This window comes from Gopherus flavomarginatus, chromosome 8 (genome assembly GCF_025201925.1).
Source record: "Gopherus flavomarginatus isolate rGopFla2 chromosome 8, rGopFla2.mat.asm, whole genome shotgun sequence".
NCBI classification, from domain to species: Eukaryota; Metazoa; Chordata; order Testudines; family Testudinidae; genus Gopherus; species Gopherus flavomarginatus.
Window position 1 is genome coordinate 41,822,418 of NC_066624.1, and position 27,128 is coordinate 41,849,545.

A 27,128-nucleotide genomic window follows, 5' to 3' on the forward strand; every position below is an offset into this window, starting at 1 on the left:
CCCTTCACCACCTCTCCCCCCACTCCCCACTGAAGAGAGCCCTTAAAGGGACAACAGTCCTTCCCTTCCAGATAGCTGGACAAAGAGTTCCCTTTCTTTACTTCTGACTGTCCGACAAACTAGTTTTAAAAGAACCCTCCAGCAAAATCAGTACCTTAGTAAGACAAAATCCTTGTTATACCTAAAATCTTTGGAAACATTTTTTTTTAAAGTTGGTGAAATTTCATAACCATGTCTCTTGTTATGGAGATCACACAAAGTAAATTACTGTTCCCTTTTTCTAAGAGCAATGAACATTGTTATGAACACACTAAACCTCTCTGATTAATTTAAAAGAATGTCTTTGTTTCAGTGAGTTAAATATGTAGTAATCTGGAATGCTGGCTTAAGATTTGAGTACATTTAAAATATAAATTCAACTTAGAAATACTGATGAGGAAAATGTAAAACAGAGAAGAGCTGCATCATATATTCCATTATATGTAATGTTGTATTCAGCAGGACAGCTGACTCACCCTTACTATGAAGTTTTTGCAAATAAATCTCTGACAAACTTCAGGGCATATCAAAAAACCTGTAACTGACATTTTTTATTCCCAAATTTTAGTGCTTTTAATTAGGTACTTTCTTCATGTCCATTCTGCATGAGGGAGAGTGCATGGAAGTCTCTGCGGGGAACTGTGACTCTCCGCCACCATGAGGCAGGCTGGGCATCTCATTATCCTTTGCTGTCAAGTCCCTCCTCCCCCTCCCCCACCAGGCTGTGAGCTTGGGCTGCCATCCGGCATAGGGGCACCAGTTTAATAATACTGCCTAGGGCCCCATAAATCCTAAGGACGGCCCTGGCTGTTCGGGTGCACATCTCAGCTTCTGCAGCTTCATCTTTAGGTTATATCTTATATGAGCAGCTTGATTTCACCTCCAAACCTAGGCCCTGATCCTGAAGTCTGTACTGCACTTGAGAATTGAGCCTGAGTCAGGATCAGGGCTTGCGTGAGTGGCACAGACCAGGCAGGTGTTCATGCCACCACAATTTCGGTGGTGACTGATTCTGCTCCCTGTAGTGCTTAGTGAGCAGGGCTTGAGCCTGTGACTTAATTCCTAAAAATCCCTGCACAGCTAACAAACAAGAGGGCGGCATATAGCTGTGAAATCCTGTCTTCCTTCAGGGTTTGTTTGTCACCTCCTCTCTCCTCGCTTCCCTCTCCCTGTCTCGCCAGGGGCCCTTAGAAAAGCCCACGCAGTTCTCACTAGCAAAAGCAGCAACCACCCATGATGAAGAGGGAATAAGACTCTGCTGAGAGGTCAGAGCTGGTGCTGGCCAGTCCCACTGCCTGGTGACTGCTGCTCCAGCTGCAGATCCTTCCTTGGCCCTGCTGGCAGTGCAGAGTCACCCTCCGTGAGGGCAGAGACAACATCTCTCTCCCCCTGGGTCATGGACCCCAAGGAGTTTGGGAGAAAAGGGGCTTACTAAGCCATGCCTAGTCCCTGCCTCAGGTCAGCCACCCTGGTGGATTTGCTCCATTGCTTCTACACAGTTCCCATCTGGGCCATCTTGCCAGTTCCCACGGTCAGGCTAGCCCATGCTGGAGCCCTTCATTTGCAGAGTAAACATGCTGTGATGGGGTGTCTAAGATTTCCGTGTAGATGTTTGGGCTCGGGGTCTAGGATCCTTCTCCCACAGGGGATCCCAGAGGCAGGCTCCAGAGGAGGAGAGATGAGGGGGCATGACAGCAGCGCCAAGCCTTGCTGCAAGGGGGCGCCTCTGGGACGGAGTCTGTGACACACAGCCAGAGGGATACACGCTCCCCTGGGACGCAGAGTATTATGCTGTTTGGAATGAGCTGTAAGCATCAGCACACCTGATGGGAAGTGCTGGAATAAGGCCTCCTCTGTGACTTTCCTGATGCTCCCATGCTATGGGGAGGCAGTGAACGGAACCCAGCCAAGTGCAGCATGGAAGGCACAGGAGCCCTGGGACCACAAAAGGGGTGTGTGAGATCCTTGGTGGGATAAAGTCTGGGAGAACATCTGAGCTCAGCCTTTGGCTTGAACTGCTGGTCCTCCCCCAGAGCTGTCCCATACTGCTACCGTCCCCTAGGGGACTGTAGGGCCTGGAGAAGACCAAAACAGCGAGATTGCTTTGCTTTGCCATGACTGCATGCACAAATGGTGGGCATACATCCCATGGCAAGCAGGAATACATCCCATGGGAGCTAGCTAAATTCTGCGTATAGGGCAGTAGATGGGAAGCCCCGAATGGCCTCAGTGCAATGCACTGTGCCAATGGCAACTCCATTAGCGAGGCATTTCTGCTTGGAGTGAAGCAGTTCCTCAGCTGGTGTCAATTGGCGTAACTCCATTGACCTCAGGGGAGCTGTGCTGGTGGTTGCGCCGGCTGAAGATCTGACCCCTGTTAAACTACACAAGCAGAAACGAGAAAGGCTCTGCCGGGTGTGCTTCTGTTATAGCTCAGAGTCTGCATGACAGCATCTCCAGGATGAACACCAGCAGCATTGTCTGGTCCTTTTGTCATCACTCTCAGGAGAGGAGCTCCAAAGTACTTGGCAAACGTTAACTATAGAACTGGCTAGGAAATGATTTTTTTCCCCTCCTGCAAAAAGATCTTGACAAATACTAAATTTTTTGGGGATAAGGGGAGTTGTTGAAATTTCGGGGGGTTCATACAACAAAATAAAAAAATGCAAAACCAAAATGTTTCAATTTTGGGCAATTAAGAAATGTCAGCATTTGGTTGCTGACAACTAGTATTTTTTTGGATGAAACCCTGATGTTTTCAACACGAATGGATGGTGGTTTGCAAAAATTTCCAGTTAGTCAAAAAGTCTTTTTTTGAAAGAAGTTTTGACACTTGTTCTTGGACCAGCTCCCATGGAGGAATTAATCCCCACCAGGCTGGGAGAGGGGTGATTGCTCATCACCCCTGATTTGCAGATGTACTCGCTGATAAAAGCTGAGCTAGGAATCTAGTGAGAACAGACTTTCCCCTGGGCCTGATCCCAGGCCATGGAAATAAACACAAGAAAAAAGAACACTATTTCCCCCCAAAATAATATGACAAATACCTGGCTTTTATATATAGCATGTTTCATTGGTAGATCTCAAAGCACTTTACAAGGGAAGGTAGTATCATTATCCCCATTTTACAGATGGGGAAACTGAGGCACAATCAGGGGCAGTGGTTTGTCTAAGCTTACTCAGAAGGCCAGTGCCAGAGCTGGGAATTGAATGCAAGTTTCTCTAATAAGCCAAGTCTGGTGCTCTACCCATTAGACAATGCTGCCTCCCATTCGAAAGGGTTTGAAATTTAGGTATGTTTTCACTTTGTTCATCCTTTGGCCCAGCTCACCAGAACAGATGCTCACTAGCCTCTAGCAGCCTGTTCCTATTCTGGACACTATGCCGGACATCACTGAGGATGCTGGGTGTTTGGCCTGAGTAAGGACTGCAAGATCAGACCCTAAGGCTGTTACTGTACCAACTTCACCAGGGCATATGATGTCAATGATTCTCTTTTCAACATCTCAGGCAAGGTCCTGGATGTGCAGTGGCCACTCCCAGTCTGCATGCAGTCTGTCACTGATTAGACTGAGAGACAAGCTTTTGAGTTTATACAGAGCTCTTCTTAAGGTCTGGAAACTAAGGGTATGTCTTCACTAGCAACATTAAAGCACTACTGCGGCAGCACTTTAACATGACTGTGTAGTCGCGGCACCAGCTCTCTCCCAGTGCTGTAAAAAAAGGGGGCGGGGGGATCGCTCCCAGCGCTGATGCACTATCTACACTGCCACTTTACAACGCTGAAACTTTCAGCACTCAAGAGGATGTTTTTTTCACACGGCTGAGTGAGAAAGTTGCAGCACTGTAGAGTGGCAGTGTAGACAAGGCCTAACTCAGAGTAGCACTGCTAAATACAAGATGGAAGAGATTGATTAGCATAAGTAGTTCACACATATTTCAAGAGACCATTCAAGGCAAAGTGGCCTGTTAATACCCCTCAAGTCACAGGCCTTGTCTACACTGGCAATTAACAGCGCTGCAATTTTCTCACTCAGGGGGGTGAAAAAACATCCCCCCTGAGCGCAGCAAGTCGCAGCGCTGTAAAGCGCCAGCATAGACAGTGCCCCAGAGCTGGGAGTCGCACCCCTCGTGGAGGTGGGTTTTTTTAGAGTGATAGGAGAACTCTCAACCACACAGGGCATGTTAAAGTGTTGCCAGTGTAGACTAGCCCATAGGGAGGAAAGGAAGGGGGAGTAGGGTAAGCAGTTGCGGGGGTTTGTTAGCAGGTTACAGATTGTTGTAATAATCTATAAATCCAGTGTCTCTGTTCAGTCCATGATTTTTAGTGTCTGGCAAAATTATGTGTTTAAGCTTCCATGCTCATCTTTTAAGAATGTTGTGCAGATTTCTTTTGAGGGTGAGTACTGAGAGGTCAGATATAGAGCAATCACTTTGTGCAAAGCATTTACTCACAGGTGATGTGGTGTTTTTGTCTTTTATCATAATCCTGCATGAGTTCATTCAAGAGCACAGTGATTGTCTGGTTTCACCCACATAGTTGCTATTGGGGCATTTAAGGCACTGGATGAAGCATACCACATGTTGTGATAGGCATGTGTAGGGCCCATGGATCTTGAAAGGTGTGTTGTGGGGGGGTGTTTATCATTGTAGCAGTGGAGCTATGTCTGCATGCTGTGTATCTCTTCTGGCCACTTTGCATCTGGTCTGGTGCTGCTTTGAGTTGGTGGGTCCTGGTCTATGGGGACCTTGCTTTTGATGATGAGTTTGGAGAGGTTGGGGGGCTGTCTGAAGGCTAGAAGAGGGGGTTCAGGAAAGATTTCTTTCAGGATTGGGTCCCCACTGAATATGGGTTATAGTGTTTGATGATACCCCATATGGGTTCCAGTGTAGAGTGGTAAGTGACAAGTAGGGGTATGTGGCTGGAAGAGGTTTTATTTCTGTATCGAAGCAAGTTCTCTCAATGTATTTGAGTGCCTGTTCTATGATGTTATCTACTTCTCTAGTGGAGTCTCCTTGTTTGGTTAAGATGATTTTGAGCATGTTAAGGTGTATATCCCAGATTTTCTCCTTGGAGCATATTCTGTGTTATCTGTGGCGTGTTTGGGTGGTTACTGGATCTATGAAGGTAGGTATGGTTATTCCTGGGTTTCTTTTATATTGTTGTCTATAGGAGTCTGTTGCTGAAGCTGATCCTGGTGTCCAGGAAATTAATTTTGGTGTGGGAGTGTTCCAGAGAGAGTTGAATGGATGAGTGGTGGCAGCTGAAGTAATAGTGGAGACCTTTAAGGGAGTTTAAGTTGTCTGTCCAGACGATGAAAATATCATCAGCGTATCTCAGGTATATCATTGGTTTCATGGTGCATTTATCTAGAAATTCCTCTTCAAGGTGGCTCGTGAAGAGGTTGGCGTATTGGGAGCCATCCTAGTACCCATGGCTGTTCCCATTGTTTGGACAAAGCTGAATGTAAAATTGTTGTGGTGAGGATGAAATGGATGAGTTTGGCGATGTGATTGGGGTGGTATCTGAGGGGTGGCCATTGACTTGCAGATAATGAGGCAGACAGCCTATGCCATCATTGTGAGGGATGTTGGTGCATAGGGGAGATGACATCCATGGTGGCAAGGATGGCATTCTGAGGGAGATCGTTAATATTAAGATATGACCTCACCCACCTTGTCTCTAATATCCTGGGACCGACGCAGCTACAATAACGCTGCATGCTGACTGGACTGACAGTACAGTGGATCCTAGAAGATGGAAATGAGTCAGTGCCATGTAACTGAAACATGAGTGATTACTGTGCCTAGTTAGACAGAAATGGAGTTGAGTCTTGCCTTAGTTAAACCAGTTTGACACTGATGGAACACCATTGAGTCCAATGGAACTACTCCTGATTTACACCAGTGTCACTGAGAGGTGATTCCAGCCCAGGAAATATATCATTCTGGAGGGTATTCTAAAAACAAGTGACCTTTGGCAGGAAGGTGACAAATCGATTCCAAGGCCAGAAGGGCCCACTGTGGTCATCCAGTCTGACTTCTGGTATCACACAGGCCAGAAAACTGCCCCAAAACAATTCCCAGAGCAGATCTTTTAGAAAAACATCAAGTCTTGATTTGAAAATTGTCAATGATGGAGAATCCACCCTGATCCTTGTTCAGTTGTTCCCATAGTTAATCCGAGCTCATTTTCTGTCTCTGCCAGAGACATTCCAGATGACTCCTGGTCTATTTTGAGTATAAGCGACTATGTCTTGCTGTGCCTCTGTAGGGAACATAGCACAAAGGGCCCTGCTCTTTGGCATCTCTATGCACTACTGTAATACAGATAATAATAAACAACCTTTTTTTATATATTCAGCCCCCCAAAAAAAATTAAAAGGTGGGGGAGAGAAAACCAGCAGTGAGACGTCTGATTGCTCAGGAAGGACGCACACCAGGCGTCTTCGAGACTAATCGCTAACAACCGCTCCGGGAGATAGACACACCCTGTACCTCTCCAGGGGTGACTGGGAAATTAAGATTAATGATTATGAAACCAAAGATCAGTACCAAGCCCTAAATTATTTACAGAGGGCAGAATAATCAATTTCTTCTCATTAACTCTGAGGTTCCTTGTGGTTGATGAGGTTATGGGCTCCGTTCAAGCTGTGTTGCAAAGCCTGTCAGCATGTCATCAAACCCTCCCACGCTCAATGTGGAGTAAAAGGTTCTTCAGCCTCCAGGTACCTGGGGACCTATTATCCTCATTCAGTTTTCTAGCCCCACCTCTTGTTTTAAGCCCTTTGTACTGTCCAGGTGGCTCTGGGCAGCTTCCCACATCCCTCAGCTGTAACTGTTGTAGGACTTAGCATTTTGGCTGGCAAAGGAGCAATTCTTTTCATATGACAAATCTAAGGAATTGTCCCAGATGGAGGTGTCATTAGGGGAAGTTTTGGAACAAACTGATAAATCAAACTGTAATAAGTCACTGGGACTGGATGATATTCAGCCAGGAGTTCTGAAGGAACTCAGATATGAAATTGCAGCACTACTTACTGTGATATGTAGCCTATCATTTAAATCAGCCTCTGTACCAAATGACTCGAGGATAGCTATTGTGATGCTGATTTAAAAAAAAAAAAAAGACTCCAGAGGGGATCCCTGCAATTACAGGCCAATAAGCCTGACTTCAGTACCAGGCAAACTGGTTGAAACTATGGTAAAGAACAGAATTATCAGATACATAGATGAACACAATTTATTGGGGAAGAGTCAACATGGCTTTTGTAAAGTGAAATCATGCAATCTACTAGAATTCTTTGAAGGCGTCAACAAACACGTGGACAAGGGTGATCCAGTGGATATAGCATACTTAGATTTTCAGAAAGCCTGTCAAGGCTGATTCCTCACCCTGGCACTTTGAGTGCAGAAGGCAGGGGCCCGCAAGGAATCTAAACATTAATACTGGCCACTCCAGGTTTGTATTAAACTCCCAAGGTTACAGTTTCTCTCTGACCTTCGATGGGTAGGTGCTGCCACTGCCCAAATGCAAAACCCCTTGGAACCCAGGAAGGCGCACTTGGGAATTCCTCCCCGTGGGGTACCCTCAAGCCCTTTCACGCCCCCTCTAGGGAAGAGCTGAGAAAGAAAACAAAGGAAATTAGCTGTTGCCCCCCAGCTAATTAAACAACACGTACAAACCTCTTAGGACACCAAAAATCCAATTCTGTTCTTAAAAAAGGGTAAATTTTATTAAAAACAAAAAGTAAGAAAATACATCTGGATCGTAGGGTTTTGCTAGGTATAAAAAACCCACTTACAAAAATTAAACATCAGGAATAACCTTCTTGAGGTCCAGCTTAAACGTTACAAGCAAAACAAAAAGCATTTGGGGTTAGCACATTGGAGTCCACAAACTAATAAGGAATAAACAGAAATAAACCTAATTGCATCTTTCTAAACATTCCTGATCTACCTACATATCTGGGTTGTTAAATAAGTAGTTCTAGGTATGATCTGATCATTTTCATATCTGGCCTTCAGCTTCTCACAGCATAACTGCTGCCTTGTTTCCCTCTTCCCCGGAGAAACACAACACACAGACAAAGGGAATTTTCCCCCCAATTTTAAAAAATTGGCTCTTTTGGTTAGGTGCCCACTTCTTTCTTTTTACCTATGGGCTTTTTTAACCCTTTACAAGTAAAGCAAGTAGAGAACAGCTATCAAGACGGATTTTGTAGTTAACTGGCTGGCTGGGTGTCCAGAAAAGGAAGCTACCCCACCCTTCATTTATCACAAAGCCTTTGACAAGGTTCCTCACCAAAGACTCTTAAGCAAAGTAAGCTGTCATGGGATAAATGGGAAAGATCTCTCCTGGATCAGTGACTGGTTAAAAAACAAGAAAAAAGGGTAGGAATAAATGGTCAGTTTTCAGAATGGAGAGAGGTAAATAGTAGTGTCCACCAGGGGTCTGAACTGGGACCTGTGCTGTTCAACATGTTCGTAAATGATCTGGAAAAAGGGGGAAACAATGAGGTGGCAAAATTTGCAGATGATACAAAACCACTCCAGATAGTTAAGGCCAAAGCAGACTGTGAAGAATTACAAAGGGATCTCACAAAACTGCGTGACTGGGCAACAAAATGGCAGATCAAATTCAGTGTTAATAAATGCAAATTAATGCAGATTGGCTGGGCTGGCCTTACAAAGAGGTGAACTGAGGTGGCAGCCTCAGGTGCCATATTATGGGAGGCGCCACTAGGACCCAGAGTGTAGAAAATTGTGGCTGCTGCTGGTGCATGTGTATTCTCTCTGCTCTAGATGCACAGAGATGGTGGAGTGCTGTGCTGAAGGAAGGAGGCACAAGAGACATAACAGGCAGGCAGGAGAAAAGGTGAGAGGGAATAACAGAAAGCAGCAGGAGCTGCAGGTAGAGAGAGGAGGAGGAGCCTCTAATGTACCTCTGAAGCACCCCCAGGAGCCTGGACTGATTAACACCAACTTCTCAGGGAGCTTTCTGTTTCCTGCTGCTTCCCTGAACCCACCTTAGGAGAACAGGCAGTCAACTGAAGTAGTAGGAGCCAGATTAGAAACACAGTCCCAACTATACATACAAAATCACGGGGTCTAAATTAGCTGTTACCATTTAAGAAAGAGATCTTGGAGTCATTGTGGACAGTTCTCTGAAAACATCCACTCAATGTGCAGCGGCTGTCAAAAAAGTGAACAGAATGTTGGGAATCATTAGGAAAGGAATAAATAATAAGACAGAAAATATCATATTGCCTATATATAAATCCACGGTACTCCCACATCTTGAATACTGTGAGCAGATTTGGTCACCCCATTTAAAAAAAGATATATTAGAAATGGGAAAGGTACAGAGAAGGGCAATATAAATGATGGGGTATGGAACAGCTTCCTTATAAGGAGAGATTAAAAAGACTGGGACTTTTCAGCTTGGAAAAGAGATGACAAAGAGGGGATATGGTAAAGGTTTATAAAATCATGACTGGTGTGGCGAAAGGAATAAGAAAATGCTATTTACTCCTTCACATAACATATGAAATAAAGGTCACACAATTAATTTAATAGGCAGCAGGTTTAAAACAAACCAAAGGAAGTACTACTTTACCTAATGGACAGTCAGTCTGTGGAACTCATTGCCATGGAATATTGTTAAAGCCAAAACTGTAACAGGGTTCAAAAAAGAACTTGATAATTTCACGGAGGATAGGTCCATCAATGGCTATTAGAATGGCTAGGGATGCAACCCTCTGATCTGAGTGTTTCTAGCCTCTGATTGCCATAAGCTGAGAGTGGATGATAGTGGACTCAGTGATTACCTGTTATGTTCTTTTCCTCTGAAGCTCCTGGCACTGGCCACTGTTGGAAGACAGGGTACTGGGATAGATGGACCATTGGTCTGAGCAGTATAGCCATTCTTATGTGAAGGAGATGCTCAAGGGGACAGAACCATGTCCCAACTGCTCCCCCACAAGCTACAGCAAACATTGAAGTGCTAGGGATGGATCATCTCTTTGATTTCCAGAGTTCCATGTTGTCTATTTATTTCTCCCACTCCCTCTCTTCCAAGCTGACTACAATGGAGCAATGCCAATTTAGCCCTTCCATGGAGATGACCCAAGATATCATACCCTAGGACACTGTGTGATTATTTACATCAGTGCAGTCTTCGTTGTCACGGCACATCCCAAAGGAACAAGCCTACTTGCAGATCGAGTGCTTCCCAGATTGAACTCTGGCTAGATCCTGAAGTTGGTCTGGCTGAATATTAGTCTACATTTGTCTTTGGTGACCTTATTGCACTACCAAAGCTTTTGGTGTCCACATGCTCACTGGCTGCATAGTGCCATTCCTTGGTAAACACGTTTCATAATGTGCTGGTTTTCCACCTCAATAATGTGTCTGAACCAAGAAAGCTGCAGAACTGAAGCTCTGATGGAGATGACTGGTGGGTCTGGCTATGAGGCTCTGGTGTAAAGTGGGTGCAAAATGTGACCAAGTGCGAATGGTTTTGCATCTACTTTGCACTCTCTGCTGGAGCAAATGACTACACAAGGTGTGGGCCTAGGGCAAGCTGGGCCCTTCATCTCTCTGGCCAGGGCTACTTTAGGAAAAAAGGTTTGTTTAATGATGTGTCAGCCTTAGTGCAGTCAAGGCAAGCTGCGGTTTCACACACTAAGGGTATGCCTACACAGCACAGAAAAACCCGCCACTGGCCCATGCCAGCTGACTCTGGCTTGCAGAGCTGGGCTGCAGGGGTGTTTCATTGCTGTATAGACTTCCAAACATGGACCAGAGCCTGGGTTCTGGGACTCTCCCACCCATCAGGGTCCTAGAAAAACCTACATCCCTGAGCAACATAGTTAAGCTGACCCAAGTCTCCATGTAGATGATGTTAGGTTGACGGAAGAATTCTTCCCTTGACCAAGCTACTGCCTCTTGGGGAGATGCATTACCTAGGCCAGCAGGAGAACCCGTCCCATTGGAATAGTGTCATGTCTACACAGAAATCCTACAGCTGCATTGCTGCAGCATTTCAAGAGTAGATGAGCCCTGAGAGAGAGGGAGAGGGAGAGGGAGCAGGGAAGGGCACTGCTGAACTGATGCTGGAAAATGAGTTTACAGGAGGCGAAGAGATTGGACCCTGGGTGAGAGAGGGAGGGACCATGGCACAAGACAACAGGGAAATGGCTTATTTGGGGAACTGTCTCAGAGCCTCGAGATACTACAAGGAGTTTCCGATGCTTTAACAAGCCTCAGCTTCACCAGTGCTAGTCCAGCAGCTACCCTGGACCTGATCATTCTGCTCTGGCCAGTGCCAGCCCACCAGCCACCAAATGATTTCCTCCCTAGCAAAACTGTTTCCATTGGAGCTAGAACAGGAATATGGGAAGACGCTCCATGCCTGTCTTATGGAAGGTTCTGCAGGCTGGTGAGCATTGCTTACTGGCTACATTTTGGCAGCTCTCCCTACACTTTCAGCGCCTCAGAAAATAACAGGACTTTAAAAGAAAAATCTCTCGTAAAGCTGAGTCTGTGACGTGCATCTTCTAATGTTCATTTATTTTTAAAGCATCAGGTTCCCAGCGCTCCCTGCCCTTGCCCTACAGGCCTTGGACTGGAGCCTTGAATTTGTTATGAGTTCTCCCAGTGCCCTCTGGCGAAGGTCTGATCTCAGCTGGCATGTCTCAGTTGGCAGCTAGACACAACAACACTGAGATTGTTGGCAGAGTTGTGGCAGGTGAATGCTTAAAGGGCTGGCAAAAGCCACCTGATTTAAAGGGCCACTGTCAAGTTATTTGGGTTCCTAGTTGTGCTTCCATAAAGGCTAGAGTGCTGAAGGCTAGATGCCAGATCCTCAGCTGGTATAAACAAGGGAGATGGATTTCAATAGAGCTATGCTGACTTGTCAGGATCCAGCCCCAAGTATCTGCTTACCGTTGGCTGGGACTGCTTCATCACAGAACAATTCAACAAGCAAAAGAGAGAGGCATTTTGTTGGGCCTACAAAAATCATGGGCATAGCTCCCCATGCTGGCTATGGCAGCCACAGTTAGCTAACCAACTAACCTCCCCTCAGTGGTGTGGGGATTGGTGGTAATCCTGGGGTTTGTCACTTGCAAACCTCCAGTTTCTATGGGCCTCTGTAAGATATAGGAAGTTTTTCCTGCTATCCCTCCTCCCAGCTGTGTCAGAACAAGCCTGCTAAGTGAAGTGCCGCTCACATAACCGGGGCAGTGTGGAAACTGCCTTCAGCTGGTGCAAACAGCAGGTAAGTGGCTTGTTGTGGCAAGCAGAGATGCATGAATTTCCCTTTGTTATTGTTGTCAGCAGCTGAATTGCAATCACTTCTGGGGAAACCTGGCTCCAGAGTGGGTGTTTGTGATGGAGTGTGAACAGAGTCTGGTTCTGAATGCAGACCTGACTGTCCACAATGGAAAAAGACATCACAAGGGTGACCCAAGGTGATGTGCATATGGGGGATATATCACACTGGGCTGTCTGTTATATTGTGATGGCTGTGTGCTGTGTTATACCACACAGGAAAGTGTGTATGTGTGATAGTGCACTGGGATGTGTGTGTTATATATTCTCTGTGTGTGAGATTTATACTCCACTCATGTGATGTGTGTGTTTTACTGCTCTGGGATATGTGTTGTGCGTGGTTTATAATGCTTGTGTGTTTATACTGTACATGTTACAATGCATTGTGGGTAATAGGCTGTGTGTGTGATATTGTGCGCTATGGCATGCTGTGGTACACATATGCACACTCTAATGCATATAATTAGGGCCCTACCAAATTCAAGGCCATGAAAAATGTGTCACAGACAGTGAAAACTGGTCTCCCCCCGTGAAATTTGGTCTTTTGTGTCCTTTTACTGTATACTATACAGATTTCCCCGGGGAGACCAACGTTTCTCAAAATGGGGGTCCTGACCCACAAGGAAGTTGCAGGGGGGTGACGAGGTTATTTTAGGGGCATCGTGGTATTGCCACGTTACTTCTGTGCTCTGCCTTCAGAGCTGGGTGGCTGGAGAGTGGCAACTACTGGCCGGGCACTCAGCTCTGAAGACAGCGACCCAACAGCAGCAGTGCAGAGGTAAGGGTGGCAATACCATACCATGCCATGCAACTCTGCCTTCAGAGCGGGGATCCCGGCCAGCAGCTGCCACTCTCCAACTGCCCAGCTGTGAAGGCAGAGCCACTACTAGCAGCAGTGCAGAAGTAAGGGTAGCAGTACCACAACCTCCCCTACAATAACCTTGTGACCACCCCAACTCCTTTTTGGGTCAGGATCCCCACACTTACAGCACTATGAAATTTCAGATTCAAATAGTTGAAACCATGACATTTATTATTTTTTAAATTCTAAGACCATGAAATTGACCATGAATTTAGTAGGGCCCTACATATAATATTCCATGCTTTCATGCATGTAATATGCCTGTTGATGTGTGCGCTGGTGTGACGCTGCCGCAGCATGCTAGGCTGAATGGCGTGTGTGCTATGCTATTCTGGGATATATGTACTGCACTGCTTGCGCACTATGTCTGGGAGATAATATAGGGTTGCCAGGCATCCTCTTTTCGACTAGAACGCCCGGTCAAAAAGGGACCCTGGTGGCTCTGGTCAGACCAGGTTGTTAAATGTCCGGTCTGCGGCACAGCTGGGCTAAGGCAGGCTCCCTGCCTGCTCTGGCTCTGCACATCTCCCCAGAAGCGGCAGGCATGTCCCTGTAGCTCTTGGGCGTAGGGGCAATCAGGGAAGCTCCGCATGTTGTCCCCACTCTGAGTGCTGGCTCTGCAGCTCCCACTGGTTGGGAACCCTCACCCACACCCCAACCCCCAGCCCCAGGTCAGAACCCCCTCCCACACCCTAACTCCCTCCCAGAGCCCTACCTCAACTCCCTGCCCCAGCCCTGAGCCCCCTTCCAGAGCCTGCACCCCAATCCCCTGCCCCACCCCTGAGCCTGGTCCCATACTTCAATCCCCTCAGCCCCAGTCCGGAGCCCCTTCATGCACCACAATCTGGCCTCACTCCAGGGCCCACACCCCCAGCTGGAGCCCACCCTTCCCACATCACAACTCCCTGCCTTATCCCAGAGCTCCCTTCCACACTCCGAACCCCTTGGCTGCACCACCTCCTGCACTCCAACCCCTGCCCAAGCCTGAGCCCACTCTCGCACTCAAAACCCCGTGGCCCTAGTCCGAAGCCCCCTCCTTCACTCCATACTCCTCATCCCTGGCCCTGCCCCAGAGCCTGCACTCCCAGCCAGAGCTCTCACCCCTTCCTGCACCCAACCGCCCTGCCCCAGCCTGGAGCCCCCTCTCACACTCTGAACCCCTCATTTCTGGCCCCATTCTGGAGCCTGCACCCCCAGCTGGAGCCCTCATCCCCTTCTAGTCCCCAACCCCCTGCCCCAGCCAAGCGAAAGTGAGTGAGAGTAGGGGAGTAGGGGAGAGCGAGCAATGGAGGGAGGGGGGAATGGAGGGAGAGGGGGTGGGGCCTCAGAGACAGGGCAGGAGCAGGGCTTGGGGAAGGGGCGGAGTTTTGTGTGATTAGAAAGTTGGCAACCCTAACTTAATAAGATCTTTTCAACTTATCTAGAAAATACCATCAACGTACGCAGAGTAAACCAAAATGCTACTGTCCACCTAGGATTAAGGTGGAAAAGTGCGGTACCTTCCCTGCAGGTGCGTGATATGCTAGGGTGTGTGGCTCATTGCCCAAAACTGTGTGATGACGTAACAAAGAGCCCTTTCGAAACTAGGGATGGGCCCACCATATATTGCCTAATTTCAAGCACATTCAAAGAGTGGGCCTTCACCAGGCTGACTTCAGGTCCGGGGGCTTGGTGTCTGCTTGGCAGAGACTGCAAAAAGGAAGGGTGCGGGGGAAATGGAGCTGAGTCCTGATCCTCAGCTGGTGTAAACTGGTGGCGCTCCATTAACATCAATCCTGATTTACACCAGCTGAGGATCTGTCCGAAAAGAAGGACAGAGTGGAAAATTCTCCTAGAAGACAGAAGATAGAAGAGTGGATCTACAATACATTATATAGCAGGGATGGGCAAACTTTTTGGGCCAATGGCCACATCTGGGTGGGGAAATTGTATGCAGGGCGGGGGTGGGAGGTTGGGGTGCAGGAGGGAGTGCAGGGTTTGAGAGGGGGCTCAGGGCAAGGGATTGGGGCAGAGGAGGTGTGCGGGGTGTACAAGGGGCTCAGGGAAGTGGGTTGGGGTGCAGGAGGGGTGCAGAGTGTAGGAGGGGGCTCAGGGCAGAGGTGCAGGAGGGGTGCGGACTGCAGAAGGGGGCTCAGGGCAGGGGGTTGTGGTGCACAGGGGTGCAGCAGGGAGCTCAGGGCAGGGGGTTGGGGTGAAGGAAGGGTGTGGGGTGCAGGCAAGGGGCTTAGGGCAGGGAGTTGGGGGGCAGGGGGCAGGAGGGGTTTGGGCTCCAGCCTGATGCTGCTTCCTAAAGCAGCTACAGGGTGGGAGTGGTGCACACCAGGGACAGGGCAGGCTCCCTGCATGCCTGCCCTGGCCCCACGCAGCGCCACTCCAGGAAGCGCTGCATCCTCGGGGGAGGGGTGGTGGATGGCTCCGCATGCCTCCCCCGAAGCTCCCATTGGCCGCGGTTCCCCATTCCCATCCAATGAGAGCTGCTGGGGGGGCGGTGCCTGGAGGCAAGGGCAATGCATGGAGCCCTCTGCCTCCCACCTGGGGGCCGTAGGGACATGGTCCCGGCCAGGGCCAGCTTTAGGATGTGCGAGGCCCAATTTGAAAGAGCTGCAGCTGAAATGCTGCCAAAGACAATGGCAGCGATTGAGCTGCCACCGAAGATAATGGCGGCAATTCGGCGGCAGCTCAGTTGGTTGCTGCTGTTTCCGGTGGCACTTTGGCGGAGGGTCCTTGCTTACCTTGTGGGGCCCCTTTTCTGGACGCTGTGGGCCCCTTATAGACATGGGTCCCAATTCACAGGAATCGGGCGAATCGGCCTAAAGCCGACCCTGGTGCTGACCGCTTCTGAGAGTGGCTCAGGGCCCACGGGGCAATCCCACAGACCAGATCCAAAGCTCTGAGGTGCTGGATCTGGCCTGCGGGCCATAGTTTGCCCACCTCTGTTATATAGCCTGGCCCTAGCTGACATGTTGGGTCTCTTTTTCTATCCTTAATTCACAGCCCATCATTTTCTACTCTGGGTAGTGTGATAGACCCAGGCCAGTTGGGTATAGCAGAAGGCAGATATACTGGCCACTGGATTAACAGTTTTCTGTTCCCTGACCGACCAGAGCAGGGGCTGCTCCGGGCTAATGAGAACACCTGACTCTAATTAACCTGCAAAGAGTCAGGTGAGGCCATTCAGTTAATGTGACGACCTGACTCTAAGGCCCTGCTGATACTATAAAAAGGGCTCACTCCAGTCAGACAGGGAAGAGCTGGGGGTGAGGTAGTGTGACTGAAGGGCTGGTTACTGAAGACACTTTCAGGCCATTGTTAAAGGAGCCCTAAGGTAAGGGAGAAGCAGGAGAGCTGTGGGGAAGTGGCCCAGGGAGATGTAGCAACTCTGGCAGTGAAAGGTTGGCTGCCAACAACTGCTACCATTAGGGTCCCTGGTCTGGAACCTGGAGTAGAGGGTGGGTCTGGGTTCCCCCCAACCCACTACTATGGCAATGTCTCCTGGGAGGGGAAGTCAGGCCCCTATCAGGACAGGAGGCTGAACAGAGACTGTGGGAGTTCTCTCACCAATCTCCTGCAGGCCTATGATGAAGAGGGCTCAGTAGACTATAGCCCTGGCCCTAGAGAGAGAAGGGCTATGTGGAGGGTCACAGTGAGCCACTAAGGCTAGCATAAACCACCTAGAAGTGCAGGATCCCTGGGAGCAAGGTCAGAGCTCTGCCACAGTAGAAAATGATGGCTTTGTTTGGTTGTTTAAATGAATCAGCCTGGAAAAACCCCATGGATTTAAATAGCAAGAAACAAAGGTAGAGTCTGAATTCAGACCAGTTTTGCAAGCCCACATTATAGCACATTAGGTATGCAAAACTGCCAGTTCCATGCAGCTCAATCAAACTGCTCTGAGTAATCAACAATCTCAGTTATAACGTTGTTAGCATAGACTTTGTGCACAATACAATTTGCATCCGGTGTTGGGTGGGACCCTGTTTGCAGGCTATTGCCATGAGCCCTGCCAATGCAACTTTACAAATTTAGGTTTGTAAAACCACAGGAGTCCCACCACTCCCCTAGCTTTGCCAATGCTCCTCACTCCTGCCCTACAGCCCCCTGCTATTCCAGCGCTGGGTAACTGCAACTCTACTAATACACCTCAGTAGCCTCTCTTACCGCACTCCCAGTGCCCCTGTAATTCCAGCCTGTTGATCGCAGTGTTGTACTGGGCCAGGGCGCATTGAGAAACAGGCTGAGCTACTAAACTCATTTAATTTCTGAGTTACACAGTACACCATGAAGGAACACAGGTCACAGAGTGCTAATTCCCCCAAGTTGTCTAATTCATTGTCCTTTATTGTTTGTTTCTCTGGGGTTTTTATTCTTGTTTTCTGTTCCTCCTTTCCACCTGCCTTTGTTGCAGCTTCTGTCCCTCCCACCTTCCTTCCCTCTGCGGACACTCTGGGGCCCTCACTCTCTTCCCAGGATGACCTGTGCTCAAGTTGTTTCCTCAGCCCTGCCTCTGCAGAGCAAAGGATGCCCCAGTGCCTCAAAAATTTCCACAGGACTGTGATCTTGGTTTTGCAACATCCCTGCTTGGGGCCTGACAGAGGAGCAGGCAATCGGGCATGGCAACCAGGCCTAAATATTTACCATGGTAACGGATGAGGGAATAGGGCAGGCATGTTTCTACAGGTGGAGTGAAGAGTCATCTCTCTTCCCTGGCATTGATGTCATTGCCAGCTTGAAGATTCCTTCAGGTCCCCCATCTTTGTGCAAAGAGAGTGCTCCAGGGACAGGATCCAAAGCCCAGTGCAGTTGGCTGGAGTCTTGAAAGCCTTTTTGGCCCAGCGCATAGAGCACTGGCCCAGGATTGGGAGCTACCTACAGCTCTGCCATGGGCCTACTGACTGAGTCCCTCTTTCCCTTCCTGTGCCACAGTTTGCTCAGCTATAAAATGGGGATAACGACCTTTGTGAAATGCTGTCAGACCTGTGGCTGAAATATGCCTTATAAGAGCTGCATTTTATTACTGAATCAGACTCAGGATTCAGACCAGCCTTCAGGTAGCCACAGCATGCATATAAGTGTGGCCATATAGATTACTAGCAGGCCCTGTACTTCCCAGCTGTACCCTTCCCTCCCACCTCCCAGAAAGCAGGGTTCTTGGGGTCCTCTGGCAAAGTCAGCCTTTGGAGCCCCACTGCAGCTCACGCTCATCTGCTTTACCTGTTCCTTGTCCACTGCCAGCACACTGCTGTGCCAGCATCTCCTCATGGCTCCTGAGCTGTTTAAATATCCCTTTAAACCCAATCTCATTACTTTTGGGGAGGTCTAACTCATTAGACTGGCACACATGAGGCTGGTGGCAGTTGGTTAAGGTGTGGAGAAGAGGGCTGCAGTGTAGGTGGAGTGCTAGGGGGTGCAGTGGGTGACCAGCAGCCCCCTTCCTCTGCATTGCATCACAAGATGCCCAATGGCCCTCTTTCACTTTGGGTGAAGTCCTGCCCTTTCCCCATCCTGCTCTGAGCTCTGGGAAACTAATAACACTCTGTCCTCCATCAGCACCTTGTGTTCGAGGATGTCAAAGTTCTTCACAAACAAGAAAGAAATAAGCCTACCAGCCCTTCCCGCTCACTGCCCAGGCTAGCTCAGGGATATTATTCCATGTTACAGAAGAAGGAAACTGAGGCACATCACTGAGGGGAGGTGACTCTTCCACAGTCCTTCAAAGCCTGGAATAGACCCAAGATCTCCTTGTGATGGTATACCCCATAAGGCTTTATGGAATAGGCTTATGAATGTATATATGATATAACTAGAATGTTTTCTGCTACATATGCTGTGTAACATATCTATGCCTATGTTATGATCTACTGAATACGTTCCTCCTATTTGTATGCATGTATCAGTTTTGTACTTGAAGTTAGGAATATTGGCTGTCTACTTGCTTGATAGCCTTAAAAAGGATTTGGCCAGCAGATTGGTTACCCAATCAAGAACCACTTAAGCCAACAATGAATTTGGAGATGCCAATCCACATTGGAGACTTTCCAGGAATGTGGCTTGGCTGGTAAGAAACTCAGTCATGCATGGACATGTCACTTGCCCATGTGACTCCAAAGCTCCATCTTGGAGCTGGACTTTGTGTAGGTGAGAGGGGGGAGTCTCCACCCATAAGAGAGAGTCTACTTAAACCCAGGGCCGTCCTTAGGATTTATGGTGCCCTGAGCGGGATTATTAAACTGGTGCCCCTGTGCTTGTCTTGCTCTTAGCAACACAAACATAAGCTTACACTACTGGAAAACTTGCCACATGCATGTTGTTAAAACCAGTTTAACTTAATTAAGCACACTGTAACGCTGATGAACTAGCACTAAAAAAAGTCGCTCTATAGAAAAAATTCTGATTTGACAGAATGATGCAAATAATTTTTTAATTTGTCAACATTTTATTGGAAATTTCTATGCAGAGGTATTGAAACAAGGATTTGGTTTTAATTAAAAGTAATCTTTCTGGCTTTTTTGGCTGCAAAATCAGTAATAATGTCATCATATGACAAAGACAAAGTGATGTCTTGTTTGATTGCAAGAATAGCAAGACCAATCAAGTGTTTCTGACTCCTTATAAAGCGGAGATTGTTTTTAATGAGCTTTAGTTTTGAGAAACTCCGTTCTCCTGATGCTCCTATTACAGGAATTGTCAGTAGAATATAAATTGCAATGTACGCATTAGGATATATGTCAACAAGTTTGCTGGTATGAGTAAACTGTACAACATCGATTTTTGCATGTGGCAACATTGATGACAGTGTACTCAATTCTTCATACAGTTCAGTCCATTTAAATAAAAATGATCGCTGTGCTTCAGGAGGCTCTCTAGGTCAAGGGTCCCCAACGCAGTGCTCGTGGGTGCCAAGGCGCCTGCAGGGGCCTCTTAGTGCACCCGCGTACTGGCTGGCGGACGAGCATCAGCCAAAATGCCACCGAAATTCGGCGGTGACGCCTCTGGATGACGCTGCTTGCCGCCGATATGCAGTGTCATCCAGAGGCATCACCGCTGAAATGCTTCCTAATTTCAGCAGCATTTCAGCAGATGCTCGTCCACCACCACAGTCCTTCGTCTGGTGACTGCCAGGCAAAAAAGGTTGGAGACCACTGCTCTAGGTTCTTGCACTTTGTCATTAGTTGCTCTTGTTTTCCTATTTCATTGAATTTAGTCCTGCTCAGCCATCTACCAACTGAGTGAATGGAACCCCAGGCCGACAGCGGGTTGAGTGGCTCAGCCGGGGTCTCAGCCACCGGCCTGCTCAGCCCACTGCCAGCCTGGGGTTTCTTGGGTGTCCCCAGGCCAGCAGTGGGTGCTGATTGGGGCCGGTGGCCAGGACCCTGGGTGGCAATAGGGCAGCAGCTGGAACCCCAGAGCAGTGGCAGGCTGAGCTGCTCAGCCCACCACCACATGTCATCAAAAATCAGCTCGTGTGCCACCTTTGGCGCATGTGCTGTAGGATGCTGACACCTACTCTGTACATTAATATGCTCATCTCCTTACTACCGTTGTTGGAGGGCTCTATTTAGCAGTAACAGGGCTATAGGAAAGTCAGTCACCATTTTTTGTTTCTCTGATGAAAACTGGCCCACTCCCTTTCCCATACCAAACTTGTGACAAATGTCAACAACTTAATTTTCTGTTTTTGGTTAAGATATTGAATTCAATTTCAATTTTTTTAAAAAAATCAGGATTGTGAGCAAGCATTTTTAGCAAACAAATTTTGTTAAATGACAATCTAAATGGCAACTCAATACTGCTTTCATGCTTAGCTCACCCCCAAGCCTGCTGGTCCAACAGCTACAGTAGAGGAGGAGATAAGTGGAAAACAGCAGGACCCCAAAATCCACTTCTTGGGGTGCAGAGTGGCAGCAGCAAACCCTCAGGTCCGATCACACGCCAGTGGGGACCACTGCCAGCCCAATGGACCATGGTGAAGTTAGCACAGCATCTGATCTCAGGGACGGGTCACCCATGGAGCCACAGTAGTTCATCCTGTGCAGCTCCCCCTGGATGAGATGTATCACTGCCAGCCCAGGGGAGAGACATGCTCCCCAGCTAGGGTGACCAGATCCAGATGTCCTGATTTTATAGGGCCAGTTCTGATATTTGGGGCTTTGTCTTATATAGGTACCAATTACCTACACCTAGAGTGACCACACTGCAAGTGTGAAAAATCAGGATGGAGGTGGGGGTGAATAGGAGCCTATATAAGAAAGACCCAAAAATCAGGACCGTCCCTATAAAATCAGGACATCTGGTCACCTACAAGTGAGTTCCTTCCCCCACCCCTTCCCAGAGACCCCAGCAGCCAATCCCCTCCCTCAGACTGTGCTGCATTCAGCTCTTTCTAGGACCCAGCAGCCCTGCTCTTGCATGCTCCACTGCTTCCCATCTGTCCAGGCTCCCAGCAGAGCAGTGCCCCCAGACCTAGTGGTGCCCTAGGTGGCTGCCTGTTCTGTCTATGGCTAAGGACGGCCCTAATTAAACCCCTGGGAGACCCCTCCATTTGGTCTTCAGCTGGCTAAAGGGATAATCTCTCCACCCCCAAGGATACCTGAAAGAGACTGGAACAAAGGACAATAACTACAGGGATGTGAGTGATTGCTGAACCCAGACTAGAAGGAGACCAGTCTGTAAAAGGAACCTAACTGGAACTAGTGATGTTTTTATCTGTATTCAGTTGTCTTACTGTATTAGACTCAGACTTCCATATTTTATTTTAATTAATAATTCACTTTGTTCTGTTCACTTTGGAGCCACTTAAATCCTACTTTCTGTATTTAATAAAAGCACTTTTTACTTATTAATTAACCCAGAGTATGCATTAATACTGGGTTTGGGGGAGGACAAACAGCTGTGCATCTCTCTCTATCAGTGTTATAGAAGGAGAACAATTTGAGTTTATCCTGTATAAAGCTTATACAGGATAAAATGGATTTATTTAGAGTTTGGACCCCATTGGGAGATGGGCATCTGAGTGTTAAAGACAGGAACACTTCTGTAAGTTGCTTTCAGTTAAGTCTGCAGCTTTGGGGCACTGCGTCTGTGTTGGAGCAAACTGGTGTGTCTGGCTTGACAAGACAGGGTGCTGGAGTCCCAGGCTGGCAGGGCAGGAAAGCAGGGGCAGAAGTAGTCTTGGCACATCAGTTGACAGTTCCCAAGGGGGTTTTGTCCTGATTCCCAGTGCCCTTCTCTGACCACTAGACAATGCTACACCTCCCTGGAAAAGCAAGTAGGCCCAGATCCTGAAAGGTATTTAGGCACCTAAAGCCCATTGGCTTAGATGGAAGTTAGGAGCCTAAATTCTTTTGGGGAGCCAGGCCATGGTGTTTGCATCCCTGACTGCACAGATCTGGTTAGTTTGTGCTGTTTTATAGTGTACAATTCAGGCCAGGAGCCGTCAAAAACACTCTAGCTCTCCCTTGCTCTCTCCTCCAGTGCAGCTCCACAATGCACCTTTTCATGGGCAGGATTAATGGATCCTTGGTATACAGGAATTTGTATATTACAGTGGCGGCACTGAATGCCATAAAAGGTTTATAACAGCAGCAGAGTCAGACCCATAAAACAATGCAATTCCAGAGGCAATTAGGCTGCCATCTCAAACATCCTCTAGGATAGCAGGAGGCTATCTGGGGGTGGGGCCAAGAAATGAGCTGGGTTTTAATGTGAGCCCTTGGTCAAGAGCTGCTGCAAGGTTCTCAGGACACTAGTGACGTGAGATGCGAAGGGCCCAGCCAGCCACACGTCACTCAGTCTCCATGAATCCATGACAACTGCCAGCATGGTTTTGTGGTGACTTCAGGCTGTGGCAATACTGCCACAGGGGTTCTCAAACTATGACAGGGATTCTCAAACATTCTTTGCTGGGACCCTCTTTGAAAATATTTCAGACTATGATGACTCCCTTCCCTATATCATGCCATCCTCACATCTGCACTGCTGCTGACGACGATGCTGCCTTTAGAGCGTGGTGCCCTGCCAGCAGCTGCTGTTCTCACAACCTCCTTACAATGGTCTTGCGACCTCCCTTTTGTGTCGGGACCCCCAGTTTGAGAAACACTGCTCTATAGTTCCCCTGTTTTCTGGTCGTTGCCAGAAGGTGGTTGAGGCAGTGGCAAGGGAATACATGCGAGCACTGGAGCTGGGGGAGGAAACTACTACTGGAGATTAGAGAGTGCAATTAGCCACAGAGTGGCAGGGGATGGGCTGAGCAGAGGACAAGGAAATCCTTCAGGCGCCCATAGGAGTCAGGCCACCATTGCCTGAGGGCTCTCCTCTGTCATAGAGTTACCAGGCTCTCCCCTTAAATAAGGATGAGCTCTGGTAGCATAAGCCTCCTTGACCGTGCCCCAGTTGGACTCCCCGGGCCTTGTTTCCCAGCCAGTGTCATGCCCTGCAGCCCAGCAGGGGCTGTGAAGCTTACAAGCAATGCAGGCCCATGCGCTGCGTATGCAACGGTCTGGAGTTGTGTGACCTAGGGGGGTCCTTAGGCTATGAGGAGCCTGGAGAGAGACCATTGGGGAGGAGTCATGGTTCTGAATCACCAGCCTCTGAACGAGCTGAAAATCAGTGATGACGCTGACTCTGTTAAAAGAACATTGCTGTTGCCTCGGGAAAGGGAAAGGGCCCGGCTGGGATCCCACAGCCTGAGCAGCTCATTTGACATCCCCACAAGCGTTGGCGGTGTGGGCTCCTGTGTGTCCTGCCAAGTGGCATCAGAACTGCCTTGCTGTGTGGGTCATGGGCCCTATAACCTTTTGTCAAGCATGCACTTTTGGAGGAAGAGGACCTGTGTTTGGTCCTGGCTGTGCCTGGAACTTTCGCAACAATGATGACAGCAGCTGTGAAATCCACGACAGTGACAGCTGTGACAATATTTGTCACATGGCCTCAGGGCCCCGAAAGGGTTTCTCCTGGCACCTGATGGTGCAAGGGGCATCTTGGAGGCACACTCAGGCAGTGGGCTGGGTGCATCTGTAGGCGGGTGATGGAGACACCTCAGAGCAGCACCAGAAGTGAAAGCCAATCCTCCTAATCATTTGTGTGGGTCACAATAGGCTTTGTGTAGCTGTTCTTCGCCTCGGTGTGTTAGTCACCAGTTGCAACATTCCCAAGGATTAGACTGTATTTAACTTGGCTGCATTGATTGAGTTCTCTTTTTATTATTTCGGCATCATGGCTGCGCCTGTCTCAGTGTTTAAGCAGAACTGGGTGGGAACCTGCCTTATGAAAGGAGACTCAAAGAGCTTGGCTTGTTTAGCCTGGCCAAAAGAAGGCTGCGGGGGGATATGCTTGCTCTATATAAATATATCAGGGGGGTTAACGTTAGGGAGGGAGAGGAATTATTTAAGTTTAGTACTAATGTAGGCACGAGGACGAATGGGTACAAACTGGATATAAGGAAGTTTAGACTTGAAATTAGACAAAGGTTTCTAACCATTAGGGGAGTGAAGTTCTGGAACAGCCTTCCGAGGGAAGTAGTGGGGGCAAAAGACTTTTCTGGCTTTAAGACTAAGCTGGATAAGTATATGGAGGGGATGTTATGATAGGATAGTTTAATTTGGGCAATTGATCTTGGATTATCACCAGATAAGTCTGGTCAATGGTCTGCGGGGAGATGTTGGATGGGATGGGAACTGAGTTACTGCAGAGAACTCCTTCTTGGGTGCTGGCTGGTGAGTCTTGCCCACATGCTCAGGGTTTAGCTGATTGCCATATTTGGGGTTGAGAAGGAATTTTCCTCCAGGGCGGATCGGCAGGGGCCCTGGAGGTTTTTCGCCTTCCCCTGCAGCGTGGGGCATGGGTCGCTTGCTGGTGGATTCTCTGCAGCTTGAGGTCTTCAAACCAATTTTGAGGATTTCAATAACTCAGTCCTGGGTTAGGGGTTGTTATAAAAGTGGATGGGTAGGGTTCTGTGGCCTGCCTTGTGCAGGAGGTCAGACTAGATGATCATATTGGTCCCTTCTGACCTATGAGTCTATGGGTCTAAGATCTCTGCTTTGTTAGCAGATCTGATCCCCCCGAAAACCCAGCTCTCTTTGGCTCAGCCTGTTGAGGGCGATGATACCAGTGGAGCTGCCTAGGAGAACAAAGATACAAGGTTAAACACACAACGAAATGCTGTGCAGCAAATCCCTTCACCAGTGGGAGCTCATTTTTCTTGTGTTGATTCAGGCTAGTGGAAGGTGCTGGATTGACAGCCCTGGATACTGCAGGCCTCTGTTTACGTCCAGAGCAGCTACAACAGAAGCTGTGGCAGAGCAACCTTCCCACACACTGCCCTCAGCCAATGGGCCCTAGCTCCGACTAGGAGGAACCTCTGTAGGAAACAGATTCCTTCTGGTCCATGGTCTCTCTGTGGAGACTGCCGAGGAGCATGAACATTAGCGCTGGTTCCTGCAGTGTGGATGCCTGGCACCTCACAGCACTGCTTGGAGCAAGGGGCAGGGCCGATTCTTTCCCACAAGGGATGGTAATGATTAGACCTAGAACCAAATCCTGGATTCAGACACTCGGACTTTGAGCCAATCTCTGCACACTCATTTCTGTTGAAGTCTTGGGCCCAAATCCTCACAGGTATTTAGCACCTGACTTTTCACTTTGAACCACCTGGGCCTTGGTCACCACTGATCTGGCTGGGTTTAAACAGGTGACATAGGGCTAGATTCTCAAAAGAACTCACCATCCAATGCACTGAGCTCTTTTGGAAATCAGTGAAAAGCCTATTATCATTCTCCAGAGCCACCTGGTGTCCCTGGAACACAGAGCTATTGTAATGGGGTCTGAGCACAGAGCATGCAGATAAAATAAGGCTTTTGGAGCCATTTTGGAAGTGCATTTCCAGGAGTGTGAAAGGAATTGCCTGCCAGTGTCAGCTGAGCTCTGAGTGCACTGAGAATATTTTTTTTCATCGGAAAATTCTGAGTTGTCGAAACAAAACTGCAGAAAGGGGTTGGGTTTTTTGACAACTCCCATGATTCAAAAGTTTTTTTGGAACACTTTCTCCCTCCTCCCCCAGTTTTGAAATGGTCAAAATGTCCCGTTTTGAGAATTTTCAAAATAGAAAATGAAACATTTCCTGAAATGCCTTTTATATTTTGGAAAGTTAGGTCATTTAGACTATGATAAAAAATGGTTGAATGGTAGAGGTGTATGGAGCCATCCCATAAGCTCTTTGGGGCAGGCACCCTCCTTTGGTTCTGTATATGTACAGCGCCTAGCACAATGGGGCTCGGCCCAAGAAGGTGCTCCCAGGTGTTACCATAATAATAATAATCAATTAATGCCCAGGCTGTTTTAACCTCCTCTGCAGAAGTCCATCTCTGGAGGCCAGGCTGTCTTTCACTTTTTGGCTGGTTTTGAATTTGACTTGGGCTGATTCCTGGTTCAAGTGTGACTGGCCAAGTGTCATTAGTGAGGGAAAGTAAACAGGACAGGGCTAGTGTAAACACTTGCCCTCTTGAGCCTTGATCACAACCCGCAGCGGTTCCAGCAGAGCCCTGAAGGGAGACTCCTGCGTGATTGATTAGCTTGTAAAACACTAATTAAGGGGCTCAAAGTCAGTTCAAGAGATTCCACTGAAGGCTTTGCAGGTTGGGGATATTAGTAGATGCAGAAAGCAGCACAGGAAACAGTGGGTTGTATATAGCAGAGAGCAACTTCCATTCTGCAGAGCCCTTCTTCCCCTTGGCAGAGCGTCAGCCATTCCTAGAGCCCGCTGTAACAGGGAGATTAAAAGACATGTATCTATGGCTCAAAATCCGATGTCATTGCTTGCACTTTCAGTGACACATTTGGGCCCGAGCCAAAACTAGCTGAAGTCAATGGAGGAACTGAATTAAGAAAAATCCTAATT